The 15,178-nt window shown below is 41.5% G+C and overlaps 1 pseudogene; it reads right to left on the reverse strand.

Annotated features, from left to right (window-relative positions):
- The window catches only part of LOC127783025 (protein CHROMATIN REMODELING 35-like), a 29,384-nt pseudogene extending 17,371 nt beyond the window's left edge, over positions 1–12,013 (reverse strand).
- Positions 12,014–15,178: the final 3,165 nt, after the last annotated feature.

Consider the following 15,178-nt stretch of genomic DNA (forward strand, 5'->3'; position numbering starts at 1 on the left):
CAGAAAGACACAGTCCACAGTCTTAGGTCCAAGTTTGCGCTTCTTCGTTATTGGTACATTGACTTTCGCCAAGCACCCCCATGTGCGCAAGTAAGAAAGTGATGGTTTTCTCCCAAATCCATATCTCATATGGTGTTTTATCCTTATTTCTATTAGGAACTCTGTTTAACACATGATTCGAGGTCAACAATGCCTCCCCCCACCATGTCTTAGGTAATCCCGCGGTGTCCAACATGGCGTTCACCAAGTCGGTCAGTGTGCGGTTCTTCCTTTCAGCAATCCCATTAGACTCGGGAGAATAGGGGGGCGTCCTCTCATGTATAATGCCATGTTCCTCACAGAATAAGTCAAACTCGTTTGAGAAAAACTCTCTTCCACGATCAGACCTAAGTCTTTTTATTTTTCTGTCAAGTTGATTTTCAACTTTTGCCTTATAAATTTTAAAATAGTCTAGAGCCTCGTCTTTCGTTTTCAACAAGTACACATAGCAAAATCTAGTAGCATCATCAATCAACATCATGAAATATCGTTTTCCACCCTTCGTCAACACCCCATTCATTTCACAGAGATCTGAGTGTAGGAGTTCTAGAGGTGCCAAGTTTCTCTCCTCAGCAGCCTTGTGAGGCTTGCGAGGTTGCTTTGATTGCACACAACTATGGCACTTAGAACCTTTGACAATGGAAAACTTAGAAATTAAACACATGCTGGAAAGCCGAGACATCAAGCCAAAATTAATATGACATAAACATGAGTGCCATACATTAGCCTCATCATCCACACTGCCACAAATATGGTTCACAGACTTATTGCAGAAATCAGAAAGGGAAAAGCGGAATAGGCCTCCGCACTCATAACCTTTACCAATAAAATATCCATGTTTAGATACGACTACTTTATTAGACTAAAAAACCAACTTAAATCCATCTCTAGTCAGACGGGAGCCACTAACAAGATTCCTGTTGATAGAAGGGACATGCTACACGTTCTTCAGCTGCACGATCTTTCCCGAAGTAAACTTCAGATCTACCATGCCAACACCATGAACAGAAGCATGTGACCCATTCCCCATTAGGACGGTGGAACCCCGTGCGACCTGATAAGAAGAAAACAATGAGATGTCAACACAAACATGTACATTGGCCCCTGTATCAACCCACCAATTAGTAGACTGATTAACTGAAAAAACAGTAGGTAAATTACCATACCCGCTTCCATCTCCAGTGTTGCCAATGGTCACATTAGCAGACTTAGAGGTCTGCCCTGCAGGTGCCTTCATCCCCTTGCGTTGTGGACACTTCCTGGCCAGATGGCCAGGTTAACCACACACAAAGCAAGTCCTCTCATCCTGATTAGGATTGTTGTTTTTCTTCTTCTTATTGAAGTTGGTAGTTTGCTGAGCTTTGTATTTCCCCTTGCTCTTGTTTTGGGCCTTGTGCACAACATTAGTAGTGGACTGCCCACCATCGCCCTTAGACGCGACATCTTTTTCCCGAGCTTTCTCCTCAACATCAAGAGACGCTATCAACCCCTCAACGGAGTATTCCTGTCTCTTGTGTTTGAGTGCAGTACCGAAATCTCTCTAAGATGGAGGTAGTTTCGCAATAATGCACCCGGCCACAAATTTGTCGGGTACGACACACTTAAGGAGTTCGAGTTCCTAAGCCATGGTTTGTATCTCATGAGCCTGTTCGACTACAGAACGGTTGTCAGCCATCTTGTAGACATGAAACTGCTCCATGATATACAGATCATTGCTAGCATCAGTAGCACCAAATTTAGTATTCAGTGCATCCCACAACTCCGTAGCGTCGGTCATATGCATATACACCTCGACCAGACGATCGCCAAGCACGCTAAGAATGCATCCCACAAAGAGAGTAGTGGCCTCATCGAATTCTTTCTGCTGATCAGCATTAAGAACACCCATAGGCTTGCCAGTACTCACCCAGAAGCATTTCATAGCTGTCAGCCACAGATTGACCCTGCCATCTCTTAAAGTGCACACCGGTAAATTTATCCGCCCTCAGTGCATCGGCAAAACCAGCCATAGTAAAATCACAGCGCCTATAATAAGGTTTTTGGAATGTTGAGAATATAGGCATATAATGATTTAATATATTCCATAAATAAATCATGACATTACAGATGTATACTAGCATTAACGCATCATTAGATCTACACATGTAAACTAAGCAGTAAAATATGAACAGATCAAATATGCGCAACATGTCGAACACGTACCGAGGTGGCGGAAAGACCGGTTGCTCGGCAGGAACTACTCGCGGGTGCGAGCGTCGACGAAGGCGCGCAGCACGCGAGCGGAGAGGAAGGCGAGCCGTCGCGGTCGAACAGGGAGCAGTCGCGCGAAGCGCTTCCCAAAAACCTTATTGTTGCCTTCTCCCGGTGCAGGACGTCGAAGGCAGAGGTTCCGGAGACCTGCTCTCCCGATCGCCGGTGCACGCTGGCGAGCGGGATGGAGTAGTCCACGAGCGACGGCGCAACACAGAGGAGGAGGCAAACCCTAGATTGATTTCGCGTGTGTTGCGTGAAGGCGGTGGCACGGTTTATATAGAGATAGGTCGCTTGATCAGGGCGCCCGCACGATCTCCACTCTGCATAACCGAGCCGGATAAGTCGCGCATAACTTATCCGGACTCCACGCCGTTTTCACCCACCGGATTCTTCGGAATGTTTTCAACAACAAAACAAATCCGAATTTTCCTGCAGCAAAACAAAACTGCAAAAGGAGGCTGCATCTGCGCAAGGGTGAGGAGCCAATTTTTCGGACCATTCGACACGTATATCGTGCACGCGTGCCGCCTGCCAAGCGAGGTGAGCGAGTGCGCGCTTGTTGCCCCTCTTCTCTCCACCACATATGCTTCAAGTGGCTAGGAGGGCATCCTCTCTTTTAAGGAGGTCCCCCTCTCCTAGAATAAGCAAGGTAGTACTAAACTCCACATGCATGCCATCTCATGAGGTGGGCTTTTGTGATTTTCCAAAGAATTAATCTTCGAATGGGCCTTAGCCCATCTATTAATTCCAACGGTGAACAATTTCTTTCAGCTTGTTACTGAGTTTCAAGAACACACTAAAATCCACTAGGCCAGATAGTTCATCTAAGATATCGCCCTTGTAATAGTGAAGCACATCTTTTGTTAATTCTCTAAGACTTCTAATAACATGGGCTTCTCTAGTGAAGTTGTCATCATTCAGCAGGGTGTCTTCCACTGACTCAGTGAATGCACTGTCATGAACCCCTTTTAAACTCCTGATACCTGATATTGCTACCTGACTCATTATACGTCTAGCAATAGGACGGGACGATTCCATCTTGAGAAACTTAGGGTGCACAAGGTCCAAGATGTTAAACACTTCCGAAACGTGGTTCTGGAAAAGTGTACCAGACAGGACCACTTTGCGTGGTGTCTTTTTAGTGATGCCAGTACATCTGTCTCCCGATTTCTTTGTGTATGACCCTCGTCTAGTATAAGTAGGTTGGGTACCATAAGCAGCCTGTCCCAGCACGCAGCTGCAATGTTTCCATCTCCATCACCACAGATGATTCGTGAGAACTGCTTGTATCCAAGAAATAGTATGCTCATCTGGGCTTCCCAATATTTGAGGACTTCCAGTTGCTCTACTCTTTTGTCAGCCTTAACAGAATAGAAATCATATAGTGGTATGTCCTCCACTTGCCACCGCTGAAACTCCCTCTTCCAAGTACCTAAGTTACACCCCACTTACACACCACTTATAAATGTAAATTAGTATGTAATTTTGGAACTTACATATGTAATTTTTTTCTGACATCACCCTGCTCGCCAACATAGATCCAGCCCTTCCTATTGAGAACTCCACCTTGTATCACCGGTTCGCTGCAGAGTGCCTAGTTGATTTTTTCCAAAACCTGTTTTCAAGCTCTTCAATTTAAAGAAGGTAAGCAATTTCTGCGACGTGTTCTTCTCGTAGCATATGTAATTTTAGGACTTACATATGTAAGTTTGGGACTTACATTAAAAACACTAAAAATACATATGTAATTTAGGGACTTGCAATGTAAATACATGCCGACTAATTTTTGTTAAAAAATATGGCGCTATAAATATAACTACTCCCAATCCCTTTCGGAAGCACTACAAGGGGCCTTGCAGAAGGATACTTTGCTAAGAAGCTTTGAATGAAACTTATGAGCATAAATGTCTTCCCTGAACCAGGAGCATGAGCTAGAATGCAACCTCCAGGTTTGTCTCCGACTAGATTCTTGACCAGGAAGCTGAATCCTTCCAACTGATGTGGTCTCATTTGCTTCGCATGTCTTGGATGAATGGCAATATCAGAGACAATGAAATCTTCGGAAACTTTTAACAGCACCAGTATCAATCTCATCAGCATCCTTTGAACGTGATTCATAGTAATTTGTTCTTGTCCTTGAAGCCTGATATAATGTAAGCATGAAGTTAAATTTTCTTATCCACATATGAAAATCCAACAAACTTTAGAAAACTGATGCAAGCATTCCATCTTTACTACAGGACCCATGCTCTGAATACTGCCCAGGCTCGCAGCTTAGCTCATGTACAAGCCACTAAAGAAATCCATATGATTTCCAAAACGACTATTACTACATACTCCAAAGTGGTATCAATATCAAAAGAGTTGGTAATGAAAACACTCCCCCATTTTAGGAAGTAGTATTTCAGTAAAGAAAAGGTCCCCCATAGCATGTTTTTCTATAAAAGAAACCAGAATCCCTAGAGATTCACAGTAAATCTAACGAGCATTACAAAAACCGTATGTGTGAGAACTATATGTCAGTAATTTTTATTTCGTTCAGCATGAATCCACAAATTTCTCTTGATCGTGATGCCCTTCCACTGCCTAAAGACCTTCAAGGTACTATGTGCCTTAATATTAATAGCATTTGTGTAGGAAGTGAGGAAAATGATTTTTGACATGAACACGGCAAAGTGGATACAGCTGGTGTGTAGGTGTGGGGAGGTCTACGCGCGCGAGATATGGAAGACACGAACGGATTCAAAATTTCCAGTTTTGTCTACCGCGTGCATGGAGAGACAGATCCAAACTTTTCTGATTCGGTTATCATGTCGTGAAACTCTAGCGGTGTTTAGTTGGAGGGAGTTTTTAGGAGGGATTGGGAGTTTAGAGGGATGAGGCTATTAAGTGTTTTGTTTGATTGGGAGATATGGGAATTTTGGTAGGATAGGGATGGGGAATTGAGAAAGGAACTCCCTCCTTTTCAATAACTGGGTAGGGCAGGTAATTGGGAGGGAATTTCTCCTTTACTTTGTCTAAGCAAATATCAGCCATCCGTTTTTATTAATGACCTAATCTCCAACTAAACTCCCTATCAATTTCCATCACCTCTACCAAACAAGATATTGGGATTAAAAATTAAATTTCCATCTTAATCTCATCATCAATTCCCTCGTGTAAACTCCCAATTCCCTTCCCTCCAGTTACCAAACAAGCCGTAGAGCTCCAAAAGCACGACTGTTTCGCAGGATGTGCTGCTGCTGCACCGCACGTTATCAGCTTCGAGCTATTAATGGGCTAGGCGGCCAGCATGAATGGGCTAATGCGACATTCTATCTGGTCATTTTGATTAGAGTTTTTTTAATGTATTTTAAAATATAATTCAGAATTTTAGTAGTACTTAAATTTTCGATAGTATATTTTGAATGGAAACTTTACGTATAGAAACTCTTTACGTATAAACTTTATGCACATAAATATTACATATAAAAACTTTATGTATATAAACTTTATTTACGAGAGTTTATATATTTAGTTGGAAAGTACGATGAAAAATTTGAATGTAATTTCTTTTATAAAATAGGAATGTAATTTTATACATATACGTATAAACAGTATGTATAAAAATTATATATACATATGTATATATATATACATATATGTATATGTACGTATATATATATACGTATATATATATACGTATATATATATACGTATACGTATATATATATAGTAAATTTGTTTGGTGCTCCATGGTGCCCAGGCACCATTGTTGAAATTGAGTATATACCCAATTCAAATGAGTATGAAACTTTTTTAATTACTTAGGTATTAACATTAACTACTTTACTAACTAGTTCAAAGCAAGTTTGAACTGAATTTGAACTTGTTTTTGTTAGATTTTGATTCTAAGTATACAGCATCCATACATATAATTAGTTAGGTATGTAATCATGGATTGTGAAATAAAGTTAAATTTGAGTTGTTTTGTTGATAGGTATAGGTATGAATCAAATTATTATAATTAGGTATATACTCACAATTTGAAAATTTTGAAAAATTTGAGTGATTTTGTGCATTTGATACCATGGTGCCCGGGCACCATGGTGCCCCATATGAGTGTGTGTGTGTGTGTATATATATATATATATATATATATATATATATATATATATATATATATATATATATATATATATATATATATATATATATATACACACACACATACATATAGAGGGTGAGACTATTCTATACCCCCCTCCCTCCCTCCCACTATCCTCCCTTCCCCTCCCGATCTCTCCCGCTTCCCCCTCCCCCCTCCCGATCTTATATATATAGAGGGTGAGACTATTCTATACCCCCCTCCCTCCCTCCTGCGATCCCCCCTTCCCCTCCCGATCTCTCCCGCTTCCCCCTCCCACCTCCCGATCCCGCGATCCCCCCTTCCCCTCCCGATCTCTCCCGCTTCCCCCTCCCACCTCCCGATCCCTTCTCTCTCGCTTCCCCCTCCCCCCTCCCGATCTTTTTTTCTCCTTAAAACATTCTTTTTTCTCTTTTCTAGGAAAATAAAAAATAAATTGCTAAATTCAAGACTTGAACCCATGACCTCATAGGTCAAAGCACATTCTTCTAACCAATTCATCTAATAGTGCTATTTGTTTCAAGAATTTTGTGAGAAAGTAATATGATTATCAATTCTAATATCTTTCTCTACCATCGTAAAACAAAAAACAAAGATATGTTACTACGAAACTCATAACATGTACTATGCTCCAGTAGTAACATTATCGTAAAAGTACAGTAACACGCCACGTTACTATAGAACAAATAGGACGCTACTGCACTTCTGGCAGTAACGTCATGGTAAAATTGTAGTAGACCAGGAATCGAAACAAAAATATATGAGTTAAAGCCTCACATGCTAACCATATACTTGTTACTGCATAAAAGTAGAAGTGCTACTACATAATAGGTGCATGTTACCACTTCCAAGTAGCTATGTTACTGCACGATAATTGTAGTTTTACTATATCATTTTTACGAGATGAAGATCGAATAGGTGGGCTATAGGTAAAGTCTGCAGGTGGCTTTGAGCGATGTCTGATTGATGTAGGAGTGTTTTGAACAATTTTATACATTTGGTAAAACTAAGTTACTGCATGTATATGCCCTTGTTACTGCAAATTACATATTCTGTTACTGCATGTGAAGGGTTAAAGTTTAAAATGCCAATATTCGAAAATCAATATCTCACAAGATAAGTATTATTTTTCAAAACCGTTTTCACAATGATGCTATAGTGTTACTGCATGTGGAGGGTAGAACTTCAAAATGCATCTACATACTCCCCTCCTCAAGAAACCGTTCTTCCTCCCTCTTCTCAAGAAAATCGGTCTCCTCCCTCCAATATAGTGTTATTGCATGAATGTATATGACGTTACTACACTTTTGACAATAATATTGTGGTGAATTGCATTAAATCAGGAATTGAAACAAAAAATATATGAGTTCAAAGTCTCACATGCTAACCATATACTTGTTACTATACGAAAGTAAAAGTGTTACTGCATGGCTTATACACGTTACCGGCTTATACATGTTACCACCTGACAGTTACATATTACCGTATGTTTATGTAGTAACACTATCCAATAACTGCAGTAAAACACGTTGTTACTGTAGAACATATAGAACGTTACTGCACCTTAAACCGAGCCAATTCCCCTCTCTCCATGTTACTACACTTCTTTTCTTACTATACGCATTCGTGCAGTAACGTTATCAAGAAATCGCAGTAACACACTATGTTACTATGAAACTTATAATCATTACTACATCATGTAGTAATCGTATGATGTGACTGCAGTAACACATAGCAGACAATAGTAATACATATGATATAGTATTACTACTTGTAGAGAGTTCAATTTTTAAAAAACAATCTTTGTAGGGTAATATCTCTCACATCATGTACTACTTTTAAAAACCGTTTGCACCATGATGTTAGAGAAAAAGTGTTTATCAAAAGTAGATCCGACATGACTATATTATGACTACATTTCAATATTGTTACTACAAGTAATACATGGTGTTACTGCACGATGAACATCACGTTACTACATCGTTTGGAGACGAGAACTGAGAAGAGTGGAGGTGGTGGGGAAAGTCACAGGCGGGTTTGACCAACTTGGGGGACCTTTGACCAGGTGGGAGGGAGCGGGGGGGGGGGGGTTTGCCCTCTTGGAGGGAGGGGAGGTGGGTTGGATGGAGGGGGGTATAGAATAGTTTTATATATATCGAACCTGTTGAAAAAAAAAATCGAACACACTGGCCTGGGAGATCTGCTTAGCTCCTGTGCAGGTCCAAATATTGACGAGATTCGAGCGTGCCAGTCAGTTTGATCCTGCAACTGACAAGATATGCAAATAGTAGATCAAAACAGCCGATCGGCTGACAAGCCGATGGAGTAGTTCCAGCCGATGCTGATAATAGCCGATGCCGATACCAGCTGATAGCGATAGGGTTTAAGCAATCGGCTATCTGTCCAATGTAGATAATGATATAAAGGCAATCGGCTGACGACGATGTAATAAAATAACAATATAATCCAGTATAAACCAATCTTTGTTGTCATCGGCTAAATCCTGCTTATATGTATATGCAATCCTTATGAGCCGATGCAACATCCAGATAACTCATCGGCTGAAACCCCGATGAAACCCTTATTGGCAATCAAGAAGCAGGCTAGAGATTATGGTTCTAAGCACGACTTAGTAGATCAAACTGAACTGATGCAGCACTAAGTATGAAAAGAAACATAATATCTAGACAATCAAGCCGTTGACTGAGTTTTCAGGGTGGTAGATGTCTAAGCTAATCTAATCTAGCAACGCGATTTAGCCGATACCGGCAGAAACCCTAAAACGAGAAGCAGCCGATAGAGCTAAATTGAGATGCTAGGACTAGATTAACATAGACATATGATAAATAGGTAGGCAAATATATCATCCAAACCAGAGTAATCCAAGAGGTCGAATGTCTTGATGCAGTCTTGAACGACGCCGACGTAGATGATACAATTGCCTGGACCGGCGGAGCATTGGACTTACCCCTTCGCTGGAGATCGAACACCGATGCAGCCCCGCGTCAGGTGCCAAGTCCCGCCGGACATAAAATAAAGTAGAAAAGGTAAAATGTGGCGATGCGCCGAATTGTATTGATCGTGAAGATAGATTACATAGACTCCGGGTGTACATATTTATACCCAGGGGTTGATACAAGTCCTTGTCGGACAAGAAAGAAACTAACCTAAAGATAAAAGGAAAATATAATGTCCTTATCGGACACTAAACACACTTTCCTAAAGATAAAAGGAAACTAACAAACTATTCCTAATTAATAGATAAACTGCCATGCCGCATCCTCTTTAAACTCGGTCACTTAGGGATAAGCTTCCTTTAGTAGATTGATTTCCTTAACCGAATATAGCAGGAATCCGACTATTGGTGACTTGATAACTCCCATCGGCTAATTCCGAGATGCTGCAGCCAATAATGATTCTAAGCCGATGATGTTTTTGCCGATTACCAAATTTCACTGTTAACAGAACCAACATTTACTAACATTTACTGTTGACATACGTCATACGTGAACATGTGTACGATTCTAGGAAAATCAAATAACATATGCATAGGTGGACTTGGTCTTTGAAAAGGCAGGCTTAGAGCAACTCTCATGTGAACACGTATTAGTAACAGATATTTGCATGCAGGCGTGGTTAGACGTACGAGTAAGACGAAGGTTGCCGGAACCGTTCGCGTGACTGTCCAATAGCGAACATTCATATACTAGACCCTCTTGGTGTGTAGTGTCAAGTATAATCAGATCTAACGCTTGGGGCTTTAAAAGTTGACGCTGTATGGGACATGAGGGGTTTCATGTAAATAATTAACTTGCAGTTTCTTTATGAAAAAAACAATTCCCAAAGTTGGTTGTCTGCTTATAATTTCCTCAAAGTAAAACTAGAATCATAGACATCACAGTTTTGAAAACTTTGAAGAATCACATGTCCTAAACATGGTACGCACCTTTTTCCACTGATAATCAATTATTGTTTCAGCCTTTCTAACAATCATGCCACAAATACGGCATACGTGGCCTAGATCTTCATGAATCCGAATGTCATGATTGCAGTCGTCATCCATCTCATTTTCATCATCCACATCTTTTTCATTGGACATGTCTTCATTTGTATCAAGCTGGACAAAGAATATTACGTGAGCTTTATTGGAAAAAGACACAAATCAGATAGAAATAATCAATTGAAATGCTTCAAAACTTTGTCATAATACACATATTTAAATGATTTGACAAATGAATGCCTTTTCAAACTCTATCTTATCTTATAAAATACACTTTGCCATGAAACTTACTTTGTGCACAGTGGTATTCAATCTTGAAACAAAAAATAAAGATTATAGCATGTATTTACGAGTACAATTAGCAGTCAGATGGAAAAAGAACCAACAATTTTATAATGCTGCAGAATAAAAGTAAAAAAAAAAACATCTGTGATTACAACTTGTACCTTTGTACATTCAGCAGCCAATGAAAAATCTTTCCAAAGATCCTCGAGACCTTCACTTTCTTTTACAGGTTTCTCCTCTTCTATCATAGTCCTGTAGCTTTGTGAAGGAACATCATTTTGTTGCAAATCCAAGTTTGAATCAACTGCTGCTTGATTTTGATGATTTTTCCTTTTTCTTTTTCCTAGGTTAGTTCCACCATCAACATCTACCAGGGTGGTGGGTTCTGTTTTCCTTCGTTTTCTCTCATTAGGAAGAGTAGGAAGAGTAGGAAGAGTAAGGAGAACTTGTGTTTCTGCTATCTTGTCTGCATGGCTTGCTGCCTACAGTGAGCAACAAGAGTTAAAGTTCAAATATGAGATATTTAAGCTTCAAAAGAGTATAGATTCAACAAACATCAAACATTTCCATTCTAACATTCCAGACAAGAAATATCATAATGCTCTTCAGATTTATCAAAATACAATCACAAGACATGATGCAATAAATTGGTTTGTCAGTGCAGGTATGTAATGGAGTAAAAGTACCAATATGTCGAAGTGGATAGTCCATTGAAAAATTTCAAGTGAAAGATACATACCACCAGATCTTGAACGCGTTGCTCCTCAGGTCTTTTCTGCAATATAACCCTTTCATATTGGATAGATGGTTGCCAGCTGGTTTGCAAAGGGAACTGATTTATTAACGGTGCATTTTGACCATATGGAACAATTTGAGTGCTTTGGACTCCATCAACATGCAAGGTTCCATTTACTTGGTCTTTCGTGCTGGATACAATCCATGTCGTGTAAGGACTAGTGGGTCCAGATGGTGCCTGTTGTTTATTGTTCTCAGATGTGAGCTGTTCACATCCTTCCGTGTATTCGTCCTCATCATCGGAATCAAGAACTATTATTGCTGAGCTGTCCTTCTGTTTTTGCATCCATTCTAGTGGTTACCAAAGAATTTGCAGTGCGTTGATGCAGTGCAGAAAGAAAATTCATCAACTGGAGTTTGCGAGCATAACTAGTTTCCCATTCTTCGCCAACACCGCCATATCCCCAATCATGAGCCCTATTTGATGCAGGAAATGAGATACCATTTGGACCCCCAGGCATAAACACATTGGCGTTGGCCTCAGAAGAAGCCTTCCTTTGCCTGCGGTAATACATTCCTACAAAGACAGCAGATTGATTAAATCAGAGGAGATGTTGGTTGTGGTTTGGGGTATCAAGTTATAATAAGAGAAAACAACAGATTAGGTCCATGAAAGAACAGGTTTTGGTTGGGAAGGAAACCAAATGATGCTTGAATAGCCCCTAAGTCTGCAAAACATTGAAACTGTGCAAATGTCAAGAAGAATGGTCAGCTTAATGCACAACTCTTAATTTTAGAACAGAATGTTTTTTAGGATGTTCTATAATATAATAGCGAACAATACTGAAACAACATCAACAAGCACATAAGGCAAGTACCACATAAGAGCTCGATATGTGAATAGAGCGGCTGGTCTGATCTGGTTGCAAATCTCAGACACAGAACAACTATCCAATAACCATGATGATTCAGGATGATATGGCTCAACATGACGAGAAAATTAGTATGAATTGAAATTCGTAGGGTCGAATAGTTTAGAGTATATAGATGTCATTAATCATAAATCACCATGGTTTGGCATAATAAACTAAAAGAGTATTGTGAAATATACTCCTCTTTATATGCACCATCTGCAAACGCCCACTTCCCAAGTGCCATCAACAAACGAGAAAATTGCCATTCTACCATCATTAAAACGGGGATTCGCTAAAATGCCACTCCGCATTTGGGATTCGCCACAATGCCACTCAAGTGTGGGGCTTCGCCGAAATGCCATTAACTTCTATTTTTGAGAACTACAAATTATTTTGTCCTTTCCCTCCTATGTTTACTTACCAAAATACCCCCGATTGAATCCAATCAAGTGGAAGCTCACACATCTAGGAAGAGCGTGTGGGAGCAGTTGACGAGCGACAAGAGGGGAGGGATGGTGGCAGTGGAGAGGTGGGCCAGCAACAGGGTGGCACGAGAAGAGGAGTACTGGCACGGCGGCGGAGTGAGAAGAGGAGCGGCGGTGGCGCGTAGGGACGGGGGTCGGGGACGCCCGCGAGAAGAGGAGCGGCAACGGCAAGGTGGCACGGGGCCAACCCTAGCTCCCAGACTGCTGCTCCTACTCGAGTAGGAAAGAAGAATGGGGAATTTGGATGGATTCAATCTGGGGTATTTTGGTCATTAAACATAGGAGAGAAGGGACAAAACAATTTTTAGTTCTCAAAAATGGAAGTTAACTCCCAGGCCACTGCTCCTGCTCGACTAGGAAAGAAGAATGAGGAATTTTGATGGATTCAATCGGGGGTATTTTGGTCATTAAACATAGGAGAGAAGCAACGAAACAATTTTTAGTTCTAAAAAATGGAAGTTAATGGCATTTAAAGCCCCACACTTGAGAGCGGCATTCTGGTGAATCCCAAATGCGGAGTGGTATTTTAGCGAATCTCCGTTTCGATGATGGTAGAATGGTTATTTTCTCTCAACAAACACCTCCCTTGTACGCCATGAGAATCTGAAATCACGACATAACTCTCAGTGTGCCCCCCACCGCTGGATTGAGATCCTCTGCAGTCAGCGTTTTAGAAACATTATGCAGGCTCCAAAGCAAAGCAAAAAAGCTCCAATCCAGAACCTAATTCACTCAAACAAACAAACAAGCAAGCAAGCAAGCAAGCAAACAAATGAGGTAGGAGTAGAACAAGCACTTCTCCTTCCTCATAGGAAAAGCCCTCAAATGTCATAAATAGTTTGTTTCCGAGGAGCACGGCTAGGAAATCACTCTTCCCGACCATTTCCAAGCACAATACAGACCTTGTTCTACTCAAATCGAGGTGTACATGTACAGGTGCTTAATGCATGACATCACGATCCAAAAAAAGATCACAGGAGATTTCGACCAACGGACGCGAGCCAACATTACCATCCACATATTATCACCGAGAAAAGCCCGAACCACACAAAAGCGCCTTACGCGACGAATAGCGAACGGAGAAGAAAGCCCCCGCAAAATGAAAGGAATTTCATCCCCACTCGAAACCCAAACCAAAACCCTAAATCCCAAGCATCCCCCATGAACGACGAACCGCGGCCACGGCCAAGTCCTCGCCCAACAACGCAATGTACCACAATCTCCAACCCCCCAAAAAGTCCCCCCACCCCTCCTCCGCCCCTACAGAAATGGCGAAGAAAAGAAAAAAAAAAACCGGAACCAGTGCATAATAATAACCCGACCGGGGACTCCGCCACCAGAGAAGAGAGCGAGGGGGAAGGGAGGGAAGGGGGGGGAGCCGGAGTCCGCGGCGGCGGCCATGGCGTGGCCGCGGCGCCGGGGGCAGAGCGCGTGAGGGGGCAGAGAGCATGCGTGCCTGTCACGTGTGTGGGTACTCGCTGGTGAGTGGAACAGAAACCGTGGCGATTCTTGTAGCAGGGGGAATCTCCGTTTCGGAGAGCAGGGCCAATTGCCACCCGCTACGCTGACGTCGCGCGAGTGCCGGGCCCACCTGGAGGTGGCCCTCCCCCTGCTGCGCTAGGGTTGTAGGGGCGTTGGTGTGAATTTCCGGGCTAAGGAAAGGAGAGAGAAACGGAATTTGCTGCCATGACATGCCTGCTACTCCCTCCGTCTCATAGTATAAGAATTTTGGTTGACACATCCTAACACTATAAATCTAGATAGGGTTCTATCCATAATGTAACAGATTTTGGTGGGATGTGACCTTGTATTATGAGACGGAGGGAGTAGTAGGTAGCTAGGTGGCCGAGGGGATAGCGCCACATGGTGGGGACTGACGGGTGGGCCGATGCTGACCAGGTGTACAACATCACTCCTAGTAACTCCCCATTTCACAATGATGGTGTGGTTGCTGGTTAATGGAGGCACTATTGGACAGATGACTTCTTTTAAAGTATTTTTCAGTGATGTGAGCTTCAACATGACCGTCCTGAGATATGCACAGTATAAAGATTTAGTTTTTTCAGCGAGGCAAGCTTAATAATTATGAGGACTAGCAAATGATTTCTCTTAATTATGGAAAGAAGATATATGAGATTTTCTTTATGATTGTATCCTATTGTCAATCTCATAGAAAAATAAGTAAAAGATAAAAGCCTATTGAAAATTTTCCTTTGGTTCAATTGTTGGTATTTCTACGATCACAGACAAAATCCACAAGCGCACGGGTATACCGATGTAGCACTTCCCCTACGGAGTATTCCAAGGGTATCGAATATAAGGGAACGTGTGTGGTCAGATC

The sequence above is a fragment of the Oryza glaberrima genome, chromosome 8, assembly GCF_000147395.1.
Source record: "Oryza glaberrima chromosome 8, OglaRS2, whole genome shotgun sequence".
Taxonomy (NCBI): Eukaryota; Viridiplantae; Streptophyta; class Magnoliopsida; order Poales; family Poaceae; genus Oryza; species Oryza glaberrima.